We start from the raw sequence: 12518 nt of genomic DNA on the forward strand, positions 1-12518 counted from the left end.
CAAACTTTCTTAAATGGGGATTTTAAGAAAGTTATTTACATGTCTAAACCTGAAGGGTTTACATCTATCGGAAGTGAGCATATGGTATGTAAACTTCAGAGATCTATTTATGATCTAAAGCAGGCATCAAGGAGTTGGAACCTCAGATTCGACAGTACAATCAAATAGTTTGATTTACTAAGAATCCTGAGGAACCCTATGTGTATAAGAAGGTCAGTGGGAGTGTTGTGACATTCCTGGTGCTTTATGTTGATGACATTCTACTCATTGGGAATGATGTAGGAATGTTGCAATCAACTAAGATAAGGTTAGCGAGTAAGTTCTCGATGCAGGACTTGGGTGAAGCATCTTTTATATTGGGATACAGATCTATTGAGATAGATCGAGAAGATTGCTTGGTCTCACCCAGTCCACATACATTGATACCATCGTGAAGCCGTTCTCGATGGATGAGTCCAAGGGAGGACACCTACCAATGTGTCATGGCGTGTCCCTATCCAAGTCTGTCTCCCAAGACTGATGCAGAGATAGTGGCGATGACACGCATTCCGTATGCTTCGGCAATTGGTAGCATCATGTATGGGATGATATCTACACGTCTTGACGTGGCGTTTGCACTATATGTAGTGAAATGATATCATTCGAACCCTGGTCTTCCACACCTGAAAGCTGTGAAAGACATCCTCAAGTAGTTGAGAAGGACCAATAAAGTGTTCTTGGTCTATGGGGTGGAGAACTAAAATTGGAAGGCTATACCGACTCTAGCTTCCAAAGCGATATCGATGACTCGAAGTCAACCTCTGGTTTTGTATTCATGCTCAATGGTGCTGCAGTCTCTTGGAAGAGTTCCAAGCAAGACAATATTACGGATTCCAGCACAGAGGCCGAATACATTGCTGCATCAGATGCAGCAAGGGAGGCTGTTTGGATAAGGAATTTCGTCCAAGAGTTGGGCGTCATTCCTAATGGAGTTGCTCCTATCCCGGTGTTGTGTGACAACACGGGAGCTATAGCTCAAGCAAAGGAGCCTAGGTCTCATCAGAAATCCAAACTCGTATTGAGAAAGTACCACATCCTCGGAGAGATTGTGGAAAGTAGAGAAGTGTCTTTTGACACAGTCGGCTCCGCAGATAATGTTGTTGATCCACTAGCTAAGCCTTTACCTGGACCATTATTCGACAAGCATCGCGAATCAATGGGTTTTAAGCATATGGGTAGTTGGCTCTAGTGCAAGTGGGAGATTGTTAGAGTAGGTGCCCGTCGAGCCAAGTGTTGGCCGAGTGTTCACAATGAAACTCTATGAATAAGCAGTCTTTATTTTAATAATATTTGAAATTATTATTTTGGCAAATCTTTATCTGTATACCCATGCTAGCTGCATAGATAAAGCCCTTGAATATACAAATAGTAGAAAGAATATGAGATGCTCATATGATGAGTATCATGAAACTCATATTTGTAATACTGTATATTCTAAACGGTTCCTAGTCGATTCAGCCGCCACTAAGAAGGATATAGGCCGCTCGAGTTAGAGACTAGTATCTGCGATGTGAGTACCATGTTTCATTGGTCGGGGACATTGTGATGTCCGAACATGCAGATAGGTGCTCCTTGTAGAGTGCACTGAACAACCCTCCATAAAAGGACTTTCCAAGTGGTTCTCACTTATCGAGTGGAAAAGTCCTGGTTTATGGTTGTACAGAATTAGTCCTTATGACCCGGGACAACATTGAGACTCTATGTGCTAGAATTACACTTTGACTTGTTTACCGACTCTCATGGGGTCATAAGGTGGCTAGGTTGGGTGTTCTGTCGAAACACATAGGAGTCGATGCATTGTAGTCGGGGATTCACCGCTTACCTTCGGGTATGGATATCCTATGTGTTATCATGTGTATGTAGATCGAAATCTCTGGCCAGAGTATGGTTGTAATTATGAAAGGTGTTTCATAGATTGCACCATCGATGCAACTACGACATGACACATAGTATCGATTCATTGACAACTCTCGATAAACCAATGGTTGTCGAATCGATCGGGATATATGAGTTGAAGGGACCGTACTGTACGCTAACCATAATAGAATGGTTCTTGCAGGCACTATCATGTGATACCTAGGGAATCACGTAAGCGATGCTGCTAGGCGTTTAACGTGATTGGTTGGTGTGGGGACCCGGGCTCTAACTCAATTCTTTTGGGATTTAATTGGATCTTTATTAAAAATGACGGGTCAAATTTTCACTTTCTAACCTTTAATCGAATGTTAACATAAAGCGTCTCATTTTTATTTAAAACAAACATTAGTCATCAAACATTACATGTCGTGATCTAGTTGCCTTACTTGTTATACATGTTATAAGAACAACATAACATCTCTAGTATCAACATGGAACTACTAGTACAACATAAGAAGTCTTCTGCTACACCCGGCATCACCACGCTATCAACTCTCTCGTCCTCGTCGTGACCCTGATCCTGCCCCACCTGTTGCCATGCACACATACAGACACGACAACAGCCGGATAACTCCGGTGAGAACATATCCCAGTATAAAACATGGATGCATGCAATGTAATAAATCATGTACAAATGCATAACATAAATCCAGTAACATGAATATACATCTAAACATGTAGTAGAATACAAATCTGTATTCAACAATTCAAATCTTGACTCGACTCTTTTCTAATCTAGGGATCCCGGTGTGAATAAGACGGTCTGTCACCTACCCAACCACTCGGGGCAACGGTACGTCTTATTCCTAGACTTCGGTCAACTCTGTATCGAGGGTCTACACATATAGCAAATCTGCTCCTATGCGTCGATACACCGAAACGTCTAGTTTTGGCAAGTCTGCCAATCTCTCCTATCTCAGGACTCGAATATAAATCAATAAACAAGGCATTACATAATCAAATGTAATAACAATCTAGTATGTGATTTAGGGAAACTCGTATCAAATCTGAATCGAGTTGTGCAATCCCGTGACCACATGAATTATACCTTTCTTGTCGAATCGTCGGTCGAAGTCTCGAGTTCACAATAGCCAATACAAATCTGAAATGGCATAAACAATGTGCACTTCAATCATATACATCTCAAACAAATCAATATACAAAGCTAACATCGGTTTCAAATTAATTCGACGGCGTAACGACGTAGTTCTTCGATACCGGTAACTCCACCATAACATGCTCAATCATAATCAACTCATAAACTCATCAACCTCAATACATAAGCTGAAATCTGTACCATTTTAACGTAATACATGCTGGAAACTAACAATCGTAGCCAATAACATCCGTTTCTTGATGCGGTTACGCATATACCATGCTCAATACCTCAAGAACACAATCTAATTAACATACTACAATTTCTCCAACATCTATATTTCGAGATAGGCTGGAATTATATCAAACTTACGTCACTTTGTAGCCGTCAATGCAAGGAACACAAATCTTACCTCAGAATTAAAATCGGATAACCGGAAATAGCAAAATCTCAAGTGCAAAGATCAAAAGAATGAAGGCTTCTCCCAAATCCTCTCTCGGTTCTAAGTTCTGAAATCTGAAGAATGAGATGTCATGCCAAGGTTTATATATCACATGCCATGTGTCAATACGAAATTCAAAGGTGGCAATCTCGCATGCACACCGCGGGTGCGGCAACTCAAGAGTGCGGGTGCGCTGAGCTCACGGCAAATTCATTTTAAAGTGTGACACTCAGACCGCGGGTGCGGTCCTTACATGACCGCGGGTGCGGTCTTACACCGCGGGTGCGGTCACGCTAACACCGCGGGTGCGGTGTCTGTTCGCAAAATACCACAAATTTCTGTCACCTACACCGCGGGGGCGGTAATCTAAGCACCGCGGGGGCGGTGTGGCTTCGGCCATGCCTTCAAAATTCTCATTTAAATGTCATGTATTCTTACCTCTATGAGTCTAGCATCAATGGAAACTGATAATTCTCGAGCCTTACATTTCTCCCCCTCTTAGACAGGAGTTCGTCCTCGAACTCATAAGCAATTAATCAGGCTAATATATAAACAAATCGGTAAAGTCAAAGTGGGAAGAAAGACTCACATCATCAAAATAGCTCGGGATGCCTCTGTCTCATCTCAGACTCGGTCTCCCAAGTTGCTTCCTCGATGCCATGACGACTCCATTGCACCTTCACAAGTGGAATGGTCTTGGTTCTAAGCTTCTTTTCCTTCCGATCCAGAATCTGTATCGGTTGCTCGACGTAGCTCAAAGTTTGATCTAACTCGGCTTCGTCAGGCTGAATGACATGAGACTCATCTGGCATATATCTGCGAAGCATCGATACATGAAAAACGTCATGTATATCAGATAATGAAGGAGGAAGAGCAAGTCTGTAAGCTCGATCGCCAATCTTCTCAAGGATCTCGTACGGACCGACGTATCTAGGAGACAACTTCCCACGCTTGCCAAATCTGACCATGCCTCTGAAAGGTGAAATCTTCAAAAATACTCTGTCTCCCTGTTCGAATACTAACGGTCTGCGTCTGATATTGGCGTACTTTGCTTGCCTATCCTGTGCCGTCTTCATTCTCTTCTGAATGATTTTCACTTTTTCGGTCATCTCACGAATCATATCAGGCCCCAACTCTGGTACCTCAGAGATATCATCCCAGTACAACGGAGATCTACACTTCTTTCCGTATAAAGCTTCGAACGGTGCCATCTCTATGCTCGTCTGATAGCTGTTGTTGTATGAAAACTCACACAACGGCAATGAATCCTGCCAACTAGTACCAAAGTCTAGTACTACAGCTCTCAGCATATCTTCTAAAGTCTGGATAGTCCGCTCTGACTGTCCGTCTGTCTGGGGATGATAAGCAGTGCTCAGGTGTAAAGTCGTACCCAAAGCCTGCTGCAAGCTGTGCCAGAAGTGAGAAGTGAATCGTGGATCACGATCTGATACGATCGACTTCGGCACACCATGCAATCTGACGACCTCTCTGACATACAACGCTGCCATCTGATCATGTCGATAAGTCATCCTGTACGGAATAAAGCACGCTGATTTGGTCAGTCTGTCTATCAAAACCCAAATCGCGTCACAGCCCCGCGAAGATCGAGGTAACTTCGTCACGAAATCCATGGAAATGTGGTCCCATTTCCATTCAGGAACAGACAAACTCTGAAGTAAACCTCCGGGCTTCTTTCTCTCTGCCTTCACCTGCTGGCAATTCAGGCACTTAGACACAAATTCTGCAATGTCTGTCTTCATCTGCTTCCACCAGAATTGTGTCTTCAAATCATTGTACATCTTTCTGCCACCAGGATGAATGCTGAACCGACTACAGTGGGCTTCTGACATGATCTGTCGTCTCAAATCTGAAATCTCGGGCACCACTAGACGGTTATGCACATACAGAACAGAATCTCTAACCTGATACTCTGATATATGACCAGCTCTGACCATATCAATCGATCTCTGGACGCTCAGATCAGTCCTCTGTGCTTCTTTGATCCTCAAAATCAGATCTGGCTCAATCTGAATCGCAGTAAGTCGCAACGGTCTATTCTCTATATCAAATGTCAATCCAGACAAGCAACAATCTTCTACTAAACTCGATACACCTATAGTCGACAAGGACAAAGAACATACCTTTCGACTCAAGGCGTCTGCCGCTGCATTCGACTTTCCTGGATGGTACTTGATCTCGCAATCAAAATCTTTCAGCAGATCAAGCCATCGTCGCTGCCTCATGTTCAACTCTGACTGAGAAAAGAGATACTTCAAGCTCTTATGATCGGAATAAATCTCAAATTTCTCGCCATACAGATAATGACGCCAGATCTTAAGTGCAAACACAATCGCCGCCAATTCAAGGTCATGAATCGGATAACGGGTCTCGTGCGGCTTCAGCTGTCTAGAGGCGTATGCTATCACGTGCCCTCGCTGCATAAGAACACATCCAAGCCCTCTGTGAGATGCATCACAATATACAACGAACTCACCTGTACCTGATGGAATTGTCAAGACAGGCGCACTAGTCAGCCTCTTCTTCAGCTCAACAAAACCTGCTCTCACACTCTTCTGACCACACAAATGGCATGTTCTTCTGTGTCAACTGGGTAATCGGCTTCGCTATACTGGAGAAATCTCGGATAAAACGTCGATAATACCCGGCTAGACCCATGAAACTGCGTATCTCAGGCACAGAAGTCGGTCTCGGCCAACTGATCACAGCCTCAACTTTACTCGGATCTACCGCAATACCCTCTCCAGATATAATGTGCCCCAAGAAAACAACCTGTCGCAACCAGAATTCGCACTTGGATAGTTTGGCATACAACTGCTCCTGTCGCAAAGTCTTCAGCACGATTCTCAGATGATCTGCATGCTCAGTCAAACTCTTCGAATACACCAAAATGTCGTCAATAAACACAATCACAAAATCATCTAAATATCTCTGAAAAATGCGGTTCATCAAACTCATAAACACCGCAGGTGCATTCGTCAAACCGAAAGGCATAACAACAAACTCGTAATGTCCATACCTGGTTCGAAATGCCGTCTTCGGAATATCAACGTCTCTAACTCGGAGCTGATGATGCCCTGATCTCAAATCGATTTTCGAATATACAGAAGATCCCTGTAACTGGTCAAATAAGTCGTCGATGCGAGGCAAAGGATACTTGTTCTTCACTGTTGCCTTATTCAGCTGCCTATAATCAATACACAGTCGCATCGAACCATCTTTCTTTCGAACGAAAAGCACCGGAGCACCCCAAGGAGATACACTAGGTCTGATATATCCCTTGGACAAAAGATCTTCCAACTGTGCTTTCAACTCTTTCAGTTCTATCGGTGCCATCCTATACGGAGCTCTCGAAATAGGAACACTGCCTGGCACAAGGTCTATGCTAAAATCAACCTCTCGAACTGGAGGCAACCCTGGAATCTCATCAGGAAAAACATCTGCAAACTCGCAAACCACTGGCAAATCTGCCAATGCTGGGCTCGACTTCAGTAGATCTACTGAATATACAAGAAAGCCCTCTGCTCCTCTCTGAAGCAATCTACTCATAGTCAGAGCAGATACTAAGGGAATCCGAGATCTGGAACCCTTGCCGTAAAATTTCCACTCGTCTGTCATTTCGGGTCTGAATCTGACAATCTTGTGGAAACAATCTACCGTGGCCCTGTACTTGGTCAACATGTCTATGCCAACTATACAGTCAAAATCAGCTAAACCAAGTACTACACAATCAAGATCAATCTCATGCCCCTCAAACTGAAGCATACAGTGTCTAACAGTAGTCACAGATATCAAGCCACTTCCCAACGGAGAAGCTATAGACACTACTGTCGACAACTGACTCAACAGGCAATGCATGTCTCAATGCAAAATGTTCAGATATGAATGTATGCGATGCCCCTGTGTCTATCAACACATATGCAGGATAACCACAAAGGAAACAATTACCTGCAATGACGTCATCTGGCGCCTCCTGCGCCTGCTCCTCTGTCAAGGCAAAGACACGTGCCTGCTGTCGAGTAGGCTGACTCACCGTCTGACTACCTCCTGGCCTCTGCTGTGTCTGTGTGGAGGGTGGCTGAAAGGAGTGTACAGAGGATGCCTGTCTCTCCATCTGTGGCGCTGGTGCTGATGATCCTGTGCTCTAGAATCGTTGTGCACCTCTCTAGGGACAAACTCTGGCGAAAGTGTCCCTGTTGCCTACAGATGTTACAGCGTCCCAGAACTCCTTGACACTGCTCCGTAGCATGTCGCCCTCCGCATGAACCACAGTATACGCCACTAGAATCTGACCCCTGACCTCTCTGTCGAGATCCACTCGAACTCGATGAACTGCTCCCAGATTTCTTAAACTGTTTGCCTTAGCCTTCAGAAATCCTTCTTGCCACTACCACTAGCTCCACTGTCAAAACGAGGAGGAGGGGGTGGAAACTGAACGGTGGTAGGCTGTGGCGGTCTCTGCCCCTGAACACCGTAGGAAGCCCCTCGCTGCCTGATCAAGCCAGCCTCTGCTCCCTTCGCTCGGTTCAGTGCCTCTGAAAAAGTGTTAGGCCGTCCCGTGTTCACCAAAGTAAATACATCTGGATTCAACCCGTTGATGAACTGATCGGCCACTGCCTCATCGTTTCCGGCCACATGCGGTGCAAATCGTAGCAATGCAGAAAATTTAGCAACATACTCCTCGATGTTCCACTGTCCCTGCTTCAGATTCGCAAATTCAGCTCCCTTATCTTTCCGGTAGGAGACGGGAAAGAAGCGCTGATAGAACTCATCTTTGAAGACTTTCCACGTGATATCAATGCCTCGGTGCTCCAAGGCTCTCTTCGTCGTCAACCACCAGCTCTTGGCAACCTCTTGCATCTGATGCCCTATCAGCTTCACACGTCGCTCATCAGTGTAAGCCAAAGACTCAAACAACATCTCGATATCATCGAGCCAGCTCTCGCACTCTACTGCACTCTCTGTGCCCTTCAGGGTAGGCGGATGAAAGACTGGAATCTCTTCAATAAGGTCTCCATCGGTGTAGCGGTAAAATCCATCTGTGCACCTGATGTGCTACCCTGCTCTGGCTGTGGCACTCGTCTAGGCGGCATAAATCTGATTATAAAACTGATTAGTACTCAATCAATATCATCTGTCTCAGCCCTCCTCTGATCATATACCTCTGATCGAGAATCAGTTCTGATTCAGGCTTGAAATGCTGTAAATCAATTCAGATAATACAACACATACAATAGGGAAAGCAATAAATCATGCTAGCATCTCAAAAGCAAGGAAGATGACTCGATATACCCCGCTCATTCTATTCTATCTCAGTCTACAGAACCTACAGCTCTGATACCACCTGTTGTGGGGACCCGGGCTCTAACTCAATTCTTTTGGGATTTAATTGGATCTTTATTAAAAATGACGGGTCAAATTTTCACTTTCTAACCTTTAATCGAATGTTAACATAAAGCGTCTCATTTTTATTTAAAACAAACATTAGTCATCAAACATTACATGTCGTGATCTAGTAGCCTTACTTGTTATACATGTTATAAGAACAACATAACATCTCTAGTATCAACATGGAACTACTAGTACAACATAAGAAGTCTTCTGCTACACCCGGCATCACCACGCTATCAACTCTCTCGTCCTCGTCGTGACCCTGATCCTGCCCCACCTGTTGCCATGCACACATACAGACACGACAACAGCCGGATAACTCCGGTGAGAACATATCCCAGTATAAAACATGGATGCATGCAATGTAATAAATCATGTACAAATGCATAACATAAATCCAGTAACATGAATATACATCTAAACATGTAGTAGAATACAAATCTGTATTCAACAATTCAAATCTTGACTCGACTCTTTTCTAATCTAGGGATCCCGGTGTGAATAAGACGGTCTGTCACCTACCCAACCACTCGGGGCAACGGTACGTCTTATTCCTAGACTTCGGTCAACTCTGTATCGAGGGTCTACACATATAGCAAATCTGCTCCTATGCGTCGATACACCGAAACGTCTAGTTTTGGCAAGTCTGCCAATCTCTCCTATCTCAGGACTCGAATATAAATCAATAAACAAGGCATTACATAATCAAATGTAATAACAATCTAGTATGTGATTTAGGGAAACTCGTATCAAATCTGAATCGAGTTGTGCAATCCCGTGACCACATGAATTATACCTTTCTTGTCGAATCGTCGGTCGAAGTCTCGAGTTCACAATAGCCAATACAAATCTGAAATGGCATAAACAATGTGCACTTCAATCATATACATCTCAAACAAATCAATATACAAAGCTAACATCGGTTTCAAATTAATTCGACGGCGTAACGACGTAGTTCTTCGATACCGGTAACTCCACCATAACATGCTCAATCATAATCAACTCATAAACTCATCAACATCAATACATAAGCTGAAATCTGTACCATTTTAACGTAATACATGCTGGAAACTAACAATCGTAGCCAATAACATCCGTTTTTTGATGCGGTTACGCATATACCATGCTCAATACCTCAAGAACACAATCTAATTAACATACTACAATTTCTCCAACATCTATATTTCGAGATAGGCTGGAATTATATCAAACTTACGTCACTTTGTAGCCGTCAATGCAAGGAACACAAATCTTACCTCAGAATTAAAATCGGATAACCGGAAATAGCAAAATCTCAAGTGCAAAGATCAAAAGAATGAAGGCTTCTCCCAAATCCTCTCTCGGTTCTAAGTTCTGAAATCTGAAGAATGAGATGTCATGCCAAGGTTTATATATCACATGCCATGTGTCAATACGAAATTCAAAGGTGGCAATCTCGCATGCACACCGCGGGTGCGGCAACTCAAGAGTGCGGGTGCGCTGAGCTCACGGCAAATTCATTTTAAAGTGTGACACTCAGACCGCGGGTGCGGTCCTTACATGACCGCGGGTGCGGTCTTACACCGCGGGTGCGGTCACGCTAACACCGCGGGTGCGGTGTCTGTTCGCAAAATACCACAAATTTCTGTCACCTACACCGCGGGGGCGGTAATCTAAGCACCGCGGGGGCGGTGTGGCTTCGGCCATGCCTTCAAAATTCTCATTTAAATGTCATGTATTCTTACCTCTATGAGTCTAGCATCAATGGAAACTGATAATTCTCGAGCCTTACAGTTGGGTACTATCAGACTTGAGTTCTGACGTTCTTAATATCAAGGAGTTGATAATTAAGAATGGAGCAATTGGGGTATGCTCGTATAAGGACATGTTTAGTCCGAATCACATGGAGATGTGAACCCACGGCTAGTTGTATCAATGAACCATTGAGGGCCACACAAGTGCTAGCTTTGTAAATCCCGATGAGAAGTAAAAATAGTTCAATGTGTTGAACGGCTTATAAAGGAGTTTATAAGCGTAAGTAAAATTAGAAGTATGACTTCTATAAAGGAGAAAATAGTTCAATGTGTTGAACGACTTATAAATGAGTTTATAAGAGTAAGGAAAAATAGAAGTATGACTTCTATGAGAGAAATGTAAATTTTGATTTATGGAAGTGTTCCTAAATTAAAATTTGGCCAAGAGAATAATGTATTTGAAAATTGTGATTTTCATAAACATTATTATGGACTAAATAAATTAATTCAAGTGTTGAATTAATTAAACACTAGTGGACCTAGTAGAGTCCAAATAATTAAATTAATTCAAGTGTTGGATTAATTAAATAATATTGAATCTTGTAGAGCTCAATTAAAATAATTATTTAAACTAGTGGGACTTGAGTAAATTCAAGTAATGTTTAATTAGTCTCAAATATGTTTGAGATAATTAAATTTACTCCAAAGTTTTTAATTTGATTAAAAACTATATTATATGCATGCATGGGAGGTGAAGAGTTGGGGAATACTTTTGATTAAAATAATGGTTGGCATGCAACTTTTTGGATCAACTTTTTGCAACCCCAAGACTAGACTCTCCTCCCTCATTTTTACATCCCTCATGGCCGAAACCTAACCTCCAATTCTCTCCCAAGATTTTTCTCCATTTTGTTCTTCAAATTGTTGAAGAATAAAATACTTCTCTTTGATAAATCTTCTTGTTTTTTCTAGTGCAAAACAAGAAGGGATTTACCTAGTTAGTGGTGGGCTTGATTTTGAAGGAAAGAACTCAAAGAAAAGGAGGAGCTTGTAGATTTCTTCATGCCATTCAAGAGCCAAGTTGTTTACAACTTGGTTGGTGCCATCATCAATCTCTTGAGATTGATAGGTAACGATTTTCTAACACCCTATGAATGTCATTATGTGTGTTTTTGTATTTGTTGCACAAAGAAATGGGGTGGCCGAAATTTTCCTCATAAAATTCGATTTTTGTGCTTCCGTTGCGCTTCCGGCCACCGTAACCGGTCCGCTTTCACCTTGGGCCGAGGAGCATGTCCCGGGACTTGGGAATAGTCGAGGTGTAGTGCCACGAGCCAGGATGTAGTGCCCTGGCTTATTAAGAACCAAGGTACAGAGCCTTGGACTAGGGACCATGTCCCGGGACATGTTAATGGTCGAGGTGTGTTGCCCCGAGCCTGGATGTCGTGCCTCGGGCTTATTAAGAACCAAGGTACGGAGCCTTGGGCCGGGGAGCATGTCCCGGGACTTGGGAATGGTAGAAATGTGGTGCCCCGAGCCAGGGTGTAGTGCCCTAGGCTTATTGAGAAGCAAGGTACGGAGCCTTGGCCGTGTAGCATGTCCCGGGACATGGGAATGGTCGAGGTGTGGTGCCCCTAGCCAGGGTGTTGTGCTCTATTCTTATTAAGGACCAAAGTACGGAGCCTTGGGCAGGAGAGCATATATCCGGACTTGGGAATTGTCGAGGTGTGGTGCCCCGAGCCAGGGTATAGTGGCCTGAGATTATTAAGGACCAAGGAACGGAGCCTTGGGCCAGGGAGCACGTCCCAAGACTTGGGAATGGTCGAGGTGTGGTGCCCTGAGCCAGAGTGTAGTGCCCTGGGCTTATTAAGAACCAAGGTAT

The sequence above is a fragment of the Primulina eburnea genome, chromosome 11 (assembly GCF_022965805.1).
Source record: "Primulina eburnea isolate SZY01 chromosome 11, ASM2296580v1, whole genome shotgun sequence".
NCBI lineage: Eukaryota > Viridiplantae > Streptophyta > Magnoliopsida > Lamiales > Gesneriaceae > Primulina > Primulina eburnea.